At 39.3% G+C, this 13851-nt stretch overlaps 1 protein-coding gene and 1 long non-coding RNA gene across 7 annotated transcripts in view; one reads left to right on the top strand and one right to left on the bottom strand.

Annotated features, from left to right (window-relative positions):
* Positions 1–13851, top strand: part of NCKAP5 (NCK associated protein 5) — a 376424-nt gene that overhangs the window by 90396 nt on the left and 272177 nt on the right. The gene's annotated exons all lie outside the window — the stretch shown is intronic.
* LOC148223236 (uncharacterized) overlaps positions 8281–13851 on the bottom strand; it is a 57226-nt gene continuing 51655 nt past the window's right edge. Inside the window, exon 3 of the long non-coding RNA XR_015804919.1 lies at positions 8281–12258. This is a non-coding gene — a long non-coding RNA (uncharacterized LOC148223236). The remainder of the gene's footprint in view (positions 12259–13851) is intronic.

Here is a 13851-nt window from a genome sequence, read left to right as displayed (position 1 = left end):
AGTTCATATTAAGCTTGCAAAAGGCATTCAAAAAGAAATATGTACTTTACCAATACTGGTATAATGCATGTATTTTCATTGCTATGGATTTATCTCTCTTCTGTTGGATTTTCTTCTAGAAACAAGAGATTAAGAGAATACAGCCTTATTTAAAACCAATTCCCTGAGCTCAATCTGCCCCTTCTGTTTCTTCTCATTGGAAAAAAACCTTTGTAATCTGGTAAAGCAACAAGAGAGCCTAAGCAGGGAACACTTTTGGTGTAAAACAGTATATTCCATCCTCAAAGCTTCTGTAGCTCTCAGTAGTTAATCACATTCAAATCAGCCCTTTTCTCTGACTTTACAAAGCAGTATTTCAACACTCATTTCTTGACATGGTGGAAGCAGTCCTGCTGCAAGTGTTCTCTAGAGATTTGCAGAAAATCAGAGTAGAGTCTCCCAAAAAGGAAGACAACAATAGAAGCTGAAGTATCTCATAAAAAAAGGGTTCAATTTGAGGAGAACTGGATGGATTCAATCAATTTTCTTCTGTATATCTGCATGGACACAATGAGAAATAGTGATAATTAACATTACCATGCCAAAAATTATAAAACTGTTGTAGAAAACATTTGAGATTTGTCATGTGTGCCTTGTTGCTCAGACCCTTTGGTTTGTGCAGGGATAGTTTCACGTTTGCTGAGTCCTGAGAGTCCCAGATACTCATGTGCCTCCCCAGGAAAGCAAGCAGAGAGCAGAGAGAAGGCAGCTGTCACTACCCAGCTCCAAGCTAGGACTCATGCCATATCTGTGCCGTGTGCTTCCTGTGGTGTTAGAAAATAGTTTGGTTTCAAAGTCTTCAAAGAGTTCTGAGTGTAGACTGCCATAGGAACAATAGTATGCCAGCTGGAACCGTTTTTATTTTTATATATTGGATATGCTAACGGGGAGACCTGTCAAAAGTCTGTCTAATGGAGGTCTGGTGGTTCCTCAAGTCCCGGGAAACCCATTTAAAACTCTGTTTTACAGCTTCTTGATTCCCTCCCTCCCAAGGGCAGCCTAATGGTGAATGTGAAGTGTATCATGATGGATGTTTTCCCTCAAATCCTTCAGCTTTAAATCCTTTCTTTTTCTAATTCTAGTGTGAGTTCATCTGCGCTTCCCCTTTTGTGCTGTTGTCTGCTGTCTGTGGAGAGCTAGATTTGATCTAGTAAGAAAGTGCTCTGTGTCACAACAGATACTTTACACATCCTTTAGGCTTCTTCTTGGCAATAAACAAATAAATAAAGTCGGCATCTGAAAAACATCTCAGACAAAACCAGTACTATTTTGCTTTCCTTTTAACTTTATAAAGAAGCCAAGGAAGATAGTGCAACAGCAATATATTCATAAATATAAACAGTTCATAAATATAAACATATGAGTGTTTATGTGAACGTACTGAATTTGGTAATTTCCTCATAGAGGAAATTACATAGAGGCACTTTTCTCTTCAGACTTTCATACATTTTGCCATCCTTCCCTGGGGCCAGGTGTAATAGATGCTTCTCAGTTGGCCAGTTTTGGACTTTTATGATCTTTTCTACAGTTTGGTAGCTACTAAGGAAAATTATTCCCTGATGAACTTTGAAAGACTCACAAACACCTTCCAAAGGAACTACTTTGTCCTCCAGCTATTCAAGTGCACATCAGCATTTCATTTTCTGTAGCTACCATGGTGATTTTCAGCTCTGTCCAAGAGGTTCAACCTCCCTGAGTTTCTTTTGCTAGCTCGTATTGTTAAATTAATTTACCAGGTAAAATTTATAATCTTTTGTCTTAATTATTGATATAGAAGGCATACTTTGGTCACAGGCAATTTTGTCATGGATTAAGTGTCTTTTAATTTAAATACAGCGAATTTCTACTCATCCAGCAGTGGAGACGAAAAAAAGACTGGTATTTGTACTGGCAGCAAGCCTGGTTTAGTTGATGGAGTAGACAACGGTCGAATTAAGTAGATCTGTTTATTCAGAAGCTGTTTCATCCCCCAGTGAGCTGATGTGTTGCACAGCTGAGGGTACCTGCACTGAGATATTGCAGAGCCTCCTCTGCTGCCTCAAGGAGTTGAAGGCTTGCAGAAACAACCTCCACATCCCCTCTAGCTCTTGTCAAAGGTGACTATTCACAGTCAGCCTTTTGACAGTAACTAGTTTCACATTTCTTGAACTCAGCTTACAAAAGCTGGCAAAGGATCCAGAGTGCTCTAGAAAGTTTGGCCCTTTTATAATGTTTGTGCTGCAAGTGCTGGCTGTTTGCTGGGTAAGTGATATGTATTGACAGCAGTCACTCTGGTCAACAAGGATTTTTTTGTTGTTGTTGTTTCTGGTAATTTATAGTCTGTTACTGCTTTGCTTGCATTGATTGGGCTCACCATAATACTCAGCAAATCCATTTTCTTATTTTCAAAACAAAATCTTTTAAATCTATGTGGTTTCCTCTTAGTCCACTCTACCTCCCACTGGTGAGTATCAGCTTTTCAGAACAGCCTAAAGGAGAACTAAGGGACTTTCTTTCTTTAATGTCCTTCAGCTGACCAGTGTTTGATTTAAATTTTATGGCTATAACATGTTGTTAATCGCACAGCTATTTGCATTTATGGCCTGCAGCCATCCTTCCTCGGGCTGTGATCTCTTTCAGTCTTGCACTGAGCCAGGCTTGGCTTGCCAACATTTGGATGTTAGATTTTCCAGCATTTCAATATATGGATAGCAGGGGAAATGGTGTTTGTAGCTCTTGGGTGACATACTCAACTCAGACCCAGTACAGAACCCCAGAATGAGCTGATAACCACTGCACTAGCTGGGCTGTTATCTCGGGAGAGATAAGGGAACTATAGGATGTCTAGGGTGAGGCACTGAGGAGATAAGATTTTGCAAGAGCTGCCGTGACTGCTCCTGGGAAAGAGGAAGATGTGACTGGGAGGGGAGGAGGGAGAAAGGAACAACAAATTTCCTCATCATTCTCCCATGAATGAAGAAAAACTGAAGGTAGGTCAAAGGAGGGTCTTTTCTGCCTCGAGAAAGTTAAGTTGCCTTCTTATGGAAGGCAATAAAGGTCAAAGAATAAAAGAAGTTTCCACTCCTCAGGTTATAGTTTGGGGCAGGAGGCACCAAAAGTTTGGAAGGGACATGGTGATGCTCTGAAGAGAAGTTGGCAGAGGAGGAAAGCAGTTTCCTTGTTTTCTCTTTAGTTTAAAAAAAGCTTAGTGACCTTGTAGCAAATGTCCTTGTACAGAGGGATGACCTTCAGGTCACTGGGAGCTGCACAGGGAGAGTGTTCCCACTCATGGGAAGGAATGCTGGACTGCAGGACTAATTACCCTTTCTACATTGTGTGCCATCAGTTTTATTAACATTGCCACATTCAAAAATATTTAATGTTTCAGAGACTTTTTGTTTCTTTCTAAAAAGGTCCAAATAGAGGATATAGAGAAACAATTTATTTCTGGAAAGGCTGAACTGCTTGATGCATTCTGTGAAAAGCAGATATTTATTTTTTAGCCCAAGGCCATACTGTATGTTGCACAGTAGTGAGGGTTTTGAATTCCTTCATGCCTAAAAAAATGAAGTATTGTTGCCAAACAATGCTCTAAACAAGGTATTGGGGTGGCTGGGCCTACTATAAGAAAACCAAAATATTTAGTGTAAGTGACATGTAGGCAGTGTAAGTGATATTTTCATTTATGTGTTTTTTCACCATACATAGTGAAAAGAAAGCTTTAATAATTGATGAGCATTTTTTATTGTTTCTCATTAAAAAGTCATGTCTGGTTTGTTGTGTGATGGGACAGATGTGGCAGTGGTGGCATGGCAGTTATGTCAGATGCTGTGTGCTGCACACTGTTCAAAGTTTAATGAACAGTTCTAAGACATTCTAAGGCAAACATTATGAGCTTATAAAAAGTTGCATCTTCTCATTCAGCCTGTGGCACTATACTCAATTTATTTAAGTGACACTGAAAAACCACTGCATTCCTTCAGTCTCTTCCAACGCCTTCTGCAAAAAAATGCATTGCCAATACATGAGATGGGAGAAAAAGATTTATAACAGTACTTGAAAAAGTATGTTGTCTGATATGTAAAACCTGCATACTTGGATTTGAAAATGCTTAATGTGAGTTTAAATCTGTTCCCACTGAGGTCAATGGAAGTTTAATCGCTGACTGATTTCACTGGGAACAGAGGCCAAAAGTAAGCACCTTTTACAATCCCACACAACAATTCCTGGCACACAAATGTGGCAGCTACCAAGACAGTTCATTTTTCACCCAAACACAGAGTATGGTCCACAGTTTTTTCATTTAATTTTGGACAACTTTCCACTGGGGGCAACGGGAGTTTGACAGAATTAGCTCAGTGGTCCCTGTGAGACAATAAGACCTCAGCTGACATGTCTAAGATGCATAAGTGAATCTGTGAGTTCCATTTGTTGCAGTGTGTACCAGGAAATGTTCTCTTTGCACATGCAAAATCCTGAATGTGCTTAAATGGGCTTCAAGAAAAGCTTGACAAATTTTCACTGAGATCTAAAGGTTAGAATTTAGTCTGATTCCCCAAAAAACGCAGAAGCTGAGCAACAGAAATATACCCTTCAAGGTCCCCATTTCACTTAAAATATAATTTAAGAATGCAAAAATGGAGATTTGTGATGGAAGCAGCAGGTAACTCCTTGATGAGCTGCAGCACAGGCAAGTTTTGAAGACAATTGCCAGAAGCCACATGACCACTGAAACAGCTGCTTTATTCTGTGCTGAAGTGCTCCACAGACCCATTTATTAAAGAGCTAATTCTGCTCTATGTGAAATTTTTTGGTCTTCAGCTCTGAATACCGTCAGGGGAGACATCAGTTGGCAGCAGATGTGGAAAGCTATTCATGTTGGCAACCCAAACAGCTTGGCTGGGGAAATTAAAGCAATACTTAAATAAATAAATAAATAATGGATAAGGAGTCAGAATTGCACTAAGTAAACAAAGATTTTCCTGTACCAGGTTTGTAGGATTTTCTTCCGAGGCTCACGGTATTTTATATTACTTAAAATAATAGGCAGATTGTGATTATTCTCAGGTTTTCTGCATTCCTCTTTATGTTTGCAAACTTTGAATCTATCTGTTTTCAAAAAAGCAGAAAACACCCGAAGTTCAACACAACCCTGAAAACATTAAGGGTTTCAGCTTTGTAATAAAACCCCCAGCATTCTAAGCTCAAGAATGTAATCTTTTCTAAAGACTTTCTGATGTCTAGAAATCTTGTTGAGACCTGCGGATTTCAGTTATTAAATAATTTTCACTAAAGTTACACCCAGTGATAGTTTTTTGAAAGCAGCAACCCAGCTACGCCGAAGGTGACCTCCTGACCAATCTCTGTATGTTATCTTGTAATCCCTGCAGCCAGATGAGCTCTGTCACACAATATCCCTGTGACAAAAATCCCCTTACCCAGTATCTGCTCCCTCCCCGTGATAGCACTGATAGAGGAGAGTCTGCAGAGTTCCCCCAGTGAAAAATAGCAGTTAATAAGGCATAATTTGAATGCTTCCACTTTCTCCCTTTTTAACCAATTAAAAGTAGGTGAAGAGCCACATTAAGACCTTTTGTCAAGTGATCTCCAATGCACTTCCCCCTGCCAAGGCCACAGGCAGGAATCTTGTGCTTGGTGATCTTGAGCTGGGTCCGAGTGGGAGTTGTGCAGCAGGATCCAGCTCACAGCCCCCAGCAGCTGAGTGCTTCTAATGATAGTGTCAGGAAAAACTTCCACTAGTTATGAAATATGGGTCAGCTGCTTTGGCTATGACTATTGCACGTCACTTAATATTTATCAAAGACAAAAATATCTTGCTGCAAGAGAGTAGCATTTGTTCCACTAGTTTCAGAGGCCAATTGTGCGTGGTTTGGATTTCAGACTACAAAATTGCTTCTGACTGTTTGAGGCTCAGCATCTATTTCAGGGCAGGCTGAGGGTTTCAGAGAGCACTGGGGAAGGGGGTGGGGAGTTAAGTTGCTCAAGAGATTGTATATAGGTTAAGAACCCTTTTATATCTGGAATAACCATTGCACATATGATTTTGCTGGCTGATAACTGTCCCCTGAGGGCTGGTGCCCATCAGGCTGAGAGTCAGATGTGAGCTGCTGCCAGCTTTTGGTGCTCTGAAATCATGTCATGCTGGACAGGACCCTGTACACTGACCCTGAAACAGAGAGTTTGTTCTCTTGGTATGGGAATGGAATAGCAACACTGAGTGCCTCCTGTGCTTGTGTGCTGGTGGAGCCTGGCCCAGCCTGACGGTCAGAGAATGGCAGGAAATCTTTTCATTTCTTCATCAGCCTTTGTGCCAGGCAGAGTGACACACTGATCTTGATCTGATAACTCGTACGGGAACTCACTGTGTACATCCATGTGTACACAGACATTTTCAGGTCTGAATTAGTCATTAATAATGTTACAAGGATGTAAACAATCTGTATTATCAAGGACATGTGAAAAGTTTCCCAGCAGCCACAAAATTCCAGAATTTCAGTTGGGGAATACAACTAGGTAGAATCCACCTCTTGTACCTTTACTGCTCCTTGAAAATGGTGTGAATCTCATTTGTCCCGTTATTATATTTTTTAACTGACTTCTTTGGCTCCAATGTTTTTTTTTTTTTTTTTTTTTTTTTTTTTTTTTTTGAAAAGCTTAGAGGGAGGACAGGGAAAAAGATCTGTGAGGAATATTTGTATGTATTATTTTGAAACCTGTAACCTTTTTGCATCCTGTCTCTTTATGGGAAAAAGGAAAGTTTCATTTTAAAACTCGCATTCCCTGCTGCAACCCACTCCCCTAAAACCTCCCAAACAAGAAAACACCAAATTAAGACATTGTAACATTCTTTCAAAAAGCTACCTTCTGAGACAAAATATTGCAGTGAACTGGTGATAATTGACTTTTTAATGTTAACTACTGTAGCTTGAAGCGCTATACAGGTTTTGCATCATTTTTGCTGCTTGATATTATTAGTACCTCTTAATTTGGAAAGCAAAATTGTGTTCCATTGAGAACAGTGTTGGCAGATTGCCTGTGCCTAAGAGACACACTTAATGTGCAAATAAATGTACATAAGTGGTGCAAAACATGAATTCATATGAGCTTGTTCATAGTAGTGTGTGGCTGCATCTCCAGCAAGTCAAACTGAACTGGTTTGTTTGCAGACAGCAAAAACAGCCCTGGCTGTGCTGGAGTAGCTGCAGGGAACAGGCAGCTGCAGCCACATCTGAGGGTGGGATCAGCCCTAAGGAAGCACTTCCTTCAGCCTCTGCCTAAAAAAAGTCTGAAAAAACACATTCTTTTATACTAGTTTGTTGAAAAGTGTGTGTATATTGGAATTCCTCCGATTATTGTGAGTGATGTTCTCATTCTGTGGCCAAGAGTGATCAAGAAATGCTGAAAATCCAACAAAGCCCTTGTTTTCTGTGGGTGTTGCTGTGGAACACAGGAATCATGGCTGTTTGTTCACCATGGTGGTTTCTCTGGTGCATTTGTTTGGCAACTGCATCACTTATATATGAAAATGCATCCAGGAAGAAACCTTCCAGGCCAAACAAATGACTTTGATAAGATATCAATACATGACTAAGAAGCTGCCTTGGAAGCACACCCACTTAGTTTGAATTAAAGGAGTAGGATTTAGGACAGGAGATATAATCCAACTTGACAAACTAGTTAAATATTGACAAGAAGCAGAAAGGCAGCAGTGCTTGTGCTGAAGAGAAGAACACGCTCTTGCTTTTCTGATTGAGCACAGCCAGGACTTTCATACCCACAATGGATGGCTGCAGGAACCCAAAAGATCCAGCCCAGCCCAATGCCCTGCACGGTTTATCATTCCTTCAGTTGTTAAAGGTAGGTTTGCTTTCCCAGGAAGCTCCCACCTAGTGAGGGAGCAGGGTGGGTAACTCAAAACTGCTTTAACTTCAAGGGGGTATTTTTATTATGAGTCACACGGTTGCATGCAGGCTTACACTATTGAAAATTTAATGACTGAAAATAGACAGTGGAACATAATGCTGTACATTTTCTGCCTTGTAAATCAGAATGGTTATGCACGTTTGTGTGTGTGATTATTTTAAAATGTTTATTTAGTTGGTAGAATTATTATAAGACTATGTTTTAAACCAGCTATTAGCTAATGGAGAGACCTCATCACCAGGGGTATTAGGAGATTATGGCTTCATTTACCATAATGCACAGAGATAGCCCAAGTGTTCTGGTTTTTATTTGTGTTTGTTTAAATTTATATACATACTTTAACCCATTCCATAGCATTTTGTCTTTCCACAAAATCCTCCTATAATCCAAAAGGTTGAGCAGAGATGCTGCTCCACATGATAACTGAAGAGCTATGTAAATAAAACCTGACATATTAACTGCCTTGGATTCCTGTAACTTCATATTTGGAAATAAGAAAATGTAGTGTAGATATGAGAAACAGCCATGTTTGCTTTTCCAACAAGGTAATTAGTCAGCAGCTGGAACTTCAGAAACAAAAAAACTGGAGCCAATCATCTCTTCTGTATTGCCCTAGCAGCAGTGAAATTAGGGCATAGAGGGAAATAAAAAATATGGTTGGGTTATTAGCACAAATGATTTTATAAACAAATAAAACATAAACCAAATTGTAACAAGCACACAAGAGAGCGAACAATAAAATATTGACTGTTTATTTTAGCATGTGGTCTCCCTGGGAGACATTTCATAAACACATGATGATGTACATGTCAGAAAGTGATTGTTCTGTACCCCCATAACTGCAGCATTGTTTTGTACAGTTCCGGGGAGCCATATGGCCTGAACATACCATACAATTCATTAGTGAACATATTACAGCTTTACATAGCCTCAGAGAAATGTGGCAACACGTGATGTAATGCTCATGGACAGTAGTTTGTTGGCTCATTTACCAGTGCTTTAAATAGAACTATGCTGGGCACATTAAATTTTATGGCTTTGCTTCTAAAGCTGGGAAAGTCCCTGTACTCTTTCTTGTTAGCAGTCCCTCTATATGAAATGTTGCAGAGAAAGGGAGTTGTGGGAAGAGGAAAGCCTAACATTTATATGCAAACTGATGTGCAATGGACTTCACGTGGCTCTGCAAACACTGGGAGCAATGCTGAACCCTGGTTGTGTTCTTAGACAGAAATCACAAGCATGTTCTTGATAACAAACTTGGATCCTGGCCCATGGTGCTATAGCCAAGGTACCAAACTGAGAAGAAAGCCATATATGACACTATTTGTTTAAGGATTATATGCTATGGCTTCATCTAATCAGGAATATTGAATCAATTTTGCCACCTTACAACACAATAACTGGTATCTCAAATACCTTCAGGTCCCGATGTGTATGGATCACTAACATTGAAATCTGTTCTCTGGTTTTCTGCTTTGCGTGAATTTTCTTAGTGTACCTTGGCATGCTGAACCCCTGTTCCGCAGAGTAATGCAGTCAGCATTTGGTAAAAAATGAAAAGCTTTCATTGATTTCTCTTTGGACACATCCAGAACCCTTCCACATGCAGAGCTGTCTGGGTGTGACTTGCTTTTGCATTACTGGAGTTTTCTGCTGCTGCAGCTTTATTGAGATCAGGGGAGTTACTGTGGCTTAACCCAGAATTGCACAGCGGTGACATCAGCCTCATTAGTCCAGAAGGGAATTCTGCACATGGAGAGGCTTCCAAACTGAATATAGTTTTTCAGAAAGGAAAAATGGAGCTAGGAATCCAATCCAATTTAAGGAACTGAGATTATTACGTGTAGCACATAGTAGAATGATATCTTGTCTACAAACAATTCTGTGAGAGAGCATTAACCCCAAATAGAGCGTGATCATTTTATATAAATGGTTCAAATTTGCAGGACTGGGATACAAATCCCTATGTCTAAATAAAGGTGATTAAAGAGACAAAAGAATCAAGAAAGTTGGTCTGAGTTTGCTAGAGATGAAGGAAATATCAGGAGATTTGTGTCAGAACAAGAATCTCACAATAAGCACTGCTAAGGGACCTCATTCCATGCATACTTGAACATTAGCTCTGATTTGGCTCTGAATCTGAATGCAGACTTCGTTCTCATGCTGAATCCAGAGCCCAAATATATTTTCTCTATCCCATTTGTTTTCCCAGGCCTTGTTAATGAATAAGATCTGTGTGCATTCCAACCCAAGTTCCAGATTTTGACATCTTAAGGACTTCAGCTATTTAAAGCACAATTCCCATGTATAAGTCATAGTAAACAAGAGTCAGCAGGAAGTTATCTTTCGTTGCTCAAAAAAGTAGTGAGTGCTAAATTAAATAAATAGCATGTCTTTTTAATGTTCTGTCACACAGACTAAAATCAGATAGAGCTTTTATTGAATCTGGCCCAGAGGTTACAGAATAAAATAAATATAATGACGTTGATTTAATTCTCCTGTTTGTTTCACTGCAGTTGGAGGAAATATTTGCCTATGGAGGAGAACATTTTGAACAAATTCAGAAATATTTTTAAGTTGTATCTCAGAAACTTGTAAGAAAGTGTTGTATTGTAGAGAAAACTTAACTTTGAATGATTAGACTTATATTATTTTTCAGTGCATTGTCACTTAGTGTCATACTCCTATTTATGCAATGAAAACCCTAGAGCTACTCTGTGTGATTGAGCTAAACCAAATGTTTGGCAGGAGAATGGGGATTTTCAAAATTAGTACTTGCTTCTTTTGGTGTCTGGTTTTGTTTAACTATGGAAACAGAAGCTTAAGGGGAAGAAATTTTGCCATGTGATTAAACGGCTGGAAAAAAGTGGCATGTAAAGTCTCCTCCATGAAGCCAGGTAGTTGAGTTTTCATGCTAGTTTGAAAAAGAATACAACATCTGTTTTGGTAATGGTTTTTGTAGTATTTTTTTATCAATTTAAATAAAAGCCAAATAGAACAGCAAAGATGTAAGAACAGACTTCTAAGCCAAGTTCACAAATTGGCCTTAAAAGTGATTAATAACCACTCAACATAATCAGGCAGTATAATGTAATCACACACGGGAAAGACATGAGGAGGTTCATCAGGCTGTCCCTGCAAATGCTACAGAAAACAGTTGTTTAGTTACATTTTCTATTTCTGGTAAAGTTCCCTTTAGCATGAAAGGAATTTTGCCATGGAAAGAAACACAGAATTGTCCATTAATGCAGTGTGTGATCCTTGTTCAGAACCAGTCACCTTCCCATCAATGAACAGGGATGTCCCTGGTTCTGTGGCAGTAATACAACACTGATCCAGTTGCTGCACTTGATATTCCAGCACTGTGCAGTTCTCCTAATGATAATATTTCTGTGTAGGATATACTTTCAATTCAGGCCGAATTTTGAAGAAAGAATCTCGCAACTCATATTTTCTTTGGATTGTGTTCTGATCCTTGGCCCTGCCTAGGACAGAATTAAAATTGCATGGCAGCTCCTCCCTGAGACTGAGGCTTTAAAATCCAATTTAGAGATTTCAGATTTGAAATGTGACTTAAATCCTTCTCAAACTTCTTTATCTACTGTGTTCATTTCTCTATGTAATCCACTCCTCAGGCTCCAAGATATGACATAAAATGATATTTTAAAAGATGTATTATGTGGAATATGTTGAATGTCTTCAAAGTATATTAATAGGAAAATAAACTCTGGAAATAGCTATGTGTTTTTAGAAGCAAGAACAAAAATGCAATGTTTCAGCAGTGTATAGTAGAAAAAATTACTTCTGAAAATAAAAACTATGGAAGATTTTATTTTATTTTATTTTATTTATTTATTATTTGTGAATAAATCTTGGCATGTACTAAGGACTCTTTATGTTCTGTATGAAAGTAAAGAATGACTTTGTAAATTATGGTCTAGTTCATGGGAGACAATCAAGCAGCACCTTACAGGTACAAGTGTTGTCACAAACAACAGGGAGAGCCTGTCTGACCCTTCCCTGTGCTCACCCTGGATCCTCGTGTCCTTCCCATATGCAGTTTGCTGGGATTCCATATGGTTTCTCTGCAGACTGCCAGACATGTGGGAAAAGAAAAGCCTGGATTGCACACAGGATGACAGGCCAGCCAAAGCCTCCAGATATTCTGCACTAAGGTCCAGTTGGCTCAAAGGGTTTGTTTTACTCCCTGTGGCATTTGAACGTGCTGATGGTCAGGTGAGCACTGCAGGCATTTCCAGTCCCATCTACTCCTTGCTGAACTTCTCTTTTTAATTCCTAGGTATTCAAAAAGCTGAGGAATTATTTATAGTATACAGCCACAGGCACAAAAATCAATCTAATTCCCCAATAATTTTAAACAAACATCTGTTTGGCAAAATATTTACTAGTCAATGCCAGAATTTAATAAGGCACAAACAGAAAACACTGATAGAAGGAATTAAAGGAGAACAGCAGGAAAAAAGACACTCAGTGAATGCATCTGCAAAAAGGTGGATATTCCCTGCAACTGCTACTGGAGGCTGGAGACAGGATTTTAAATGTGCTTTGGTAGCTGGCAAACTGTCTTAAGGATTCTGCTGGATTCCTGCTGGATGGGACTGTGTAACCCAGCTGGTACCTTCAAGAACTGGTGCTCCGTGTGCTGTGTGTGCTCAGCTTTACCTGCACTTAAGTAGGTTACATTTTTTTTCCTCAAAACTGAAATTTTGCTTCACATAAGTACATGTATTCATGGAATTTGGTACTAATGTTATTAGTTTTCTAATTCCTTCTTACAGTAGCAGCGGTTTTCACTTTTGTATGCAGAAAACTGAAGTAGTGTGAGGTACAAGTCTGTTCTATAGAAGCTTGTAAGTCCAGATGAAATAGATCAGGTAGAGAAACATTATCTGGACAAGGGAATCTCTAATTTAAAATATTTTTTAGCTAGAAGAAAAAGCCCTTTTCTGGAACAATGCTTAAGAGCAGACAAGTATAATGCAAGACAGGGAAATCTCTTCTGAATTATTTTCTGCTCCAACCCTGACATGCATCTAAATCCTGGATTTGTTGCTGTTTTATAAAATGTGTTCTCAAGAACTTTGTGGATTTTACTTTTCTGCCCTTGCAGTGTAACTTCCCAGTGTTCCCAATGGCAGCAGTTGTACCCAGATCCTGTTGGGTTTCTGGGTGTTGCAGCAGGGACTGTGCTGCACATCCAGCTCCTGCTCCAGGCACCTCACTTTCATGCTTGGCATTCACTATCTTTTATTTCTCATGCTGTTCAATACTTTTTGCTCTTTTTTTTCAAGGACTTGGCTGCAGTTCTGTGGGGCTGTTTTTAAAATTTGACATCCTGAAGTTACATTTCTGACATCAACAAAAACTCTTTTCCCAATATCACGGTCCCTACCATCAGTCACCAACACACAGAGCTGTGTGTATTTCTGTGAAAAATTTTGTCATAGTAATCAGAACTTCTGTATCTTTCCAGGGAGGTATTAGGAAACCCAGCAGATCTGCTAATGTCTGGATATTGTGTTGTTTGAGAGATGAGTTAATGCAATGGCATTTTGAATGTAATGACCTAAATACTCTTTCAGCTGACTGTAAAGTAAATGGACAAATGAAGCACATTGTTGTTTATGCTTCACTGTGTAATGTTTTAATAGTCTGTCATGCTTGGTGACAAGGACTTCATCTTAACCCATACTTTTGATGAGTTTGTTGGAAATCTTAAGTAGAAATTTATAATCCTGAGGAAAGTCTCTCAGGTGGCTGTTTGTTTTGGTTTTTTAAATCTCTGAATTCTCTGAACCTGCCCCCCTGTGACAAAAGATAAGAAGTAGGTTGCTGTGCTGTGCAGCTCTCCCCAGTGCTTCTGCTGGG

This window comes from Sturnus vulgaris, chromosome 7 (genome assembly GCF_052056855.1).
Source record: "Sturnus vulgaris isolate bStuVul1 chromosome 7, bStuVul1.hap1, whole genome shotgun sequence".
In the NCBI taxonomy this organism is placed as follows: Eukaryota; Metazoa; Chordata; class Aves; order Passeriformes; family Sturnidae; genus Sturnus; species Sturnus vulgaris.
This window is presented reverse-complemented; position numbering and strand designations above follow the sequence as displayed.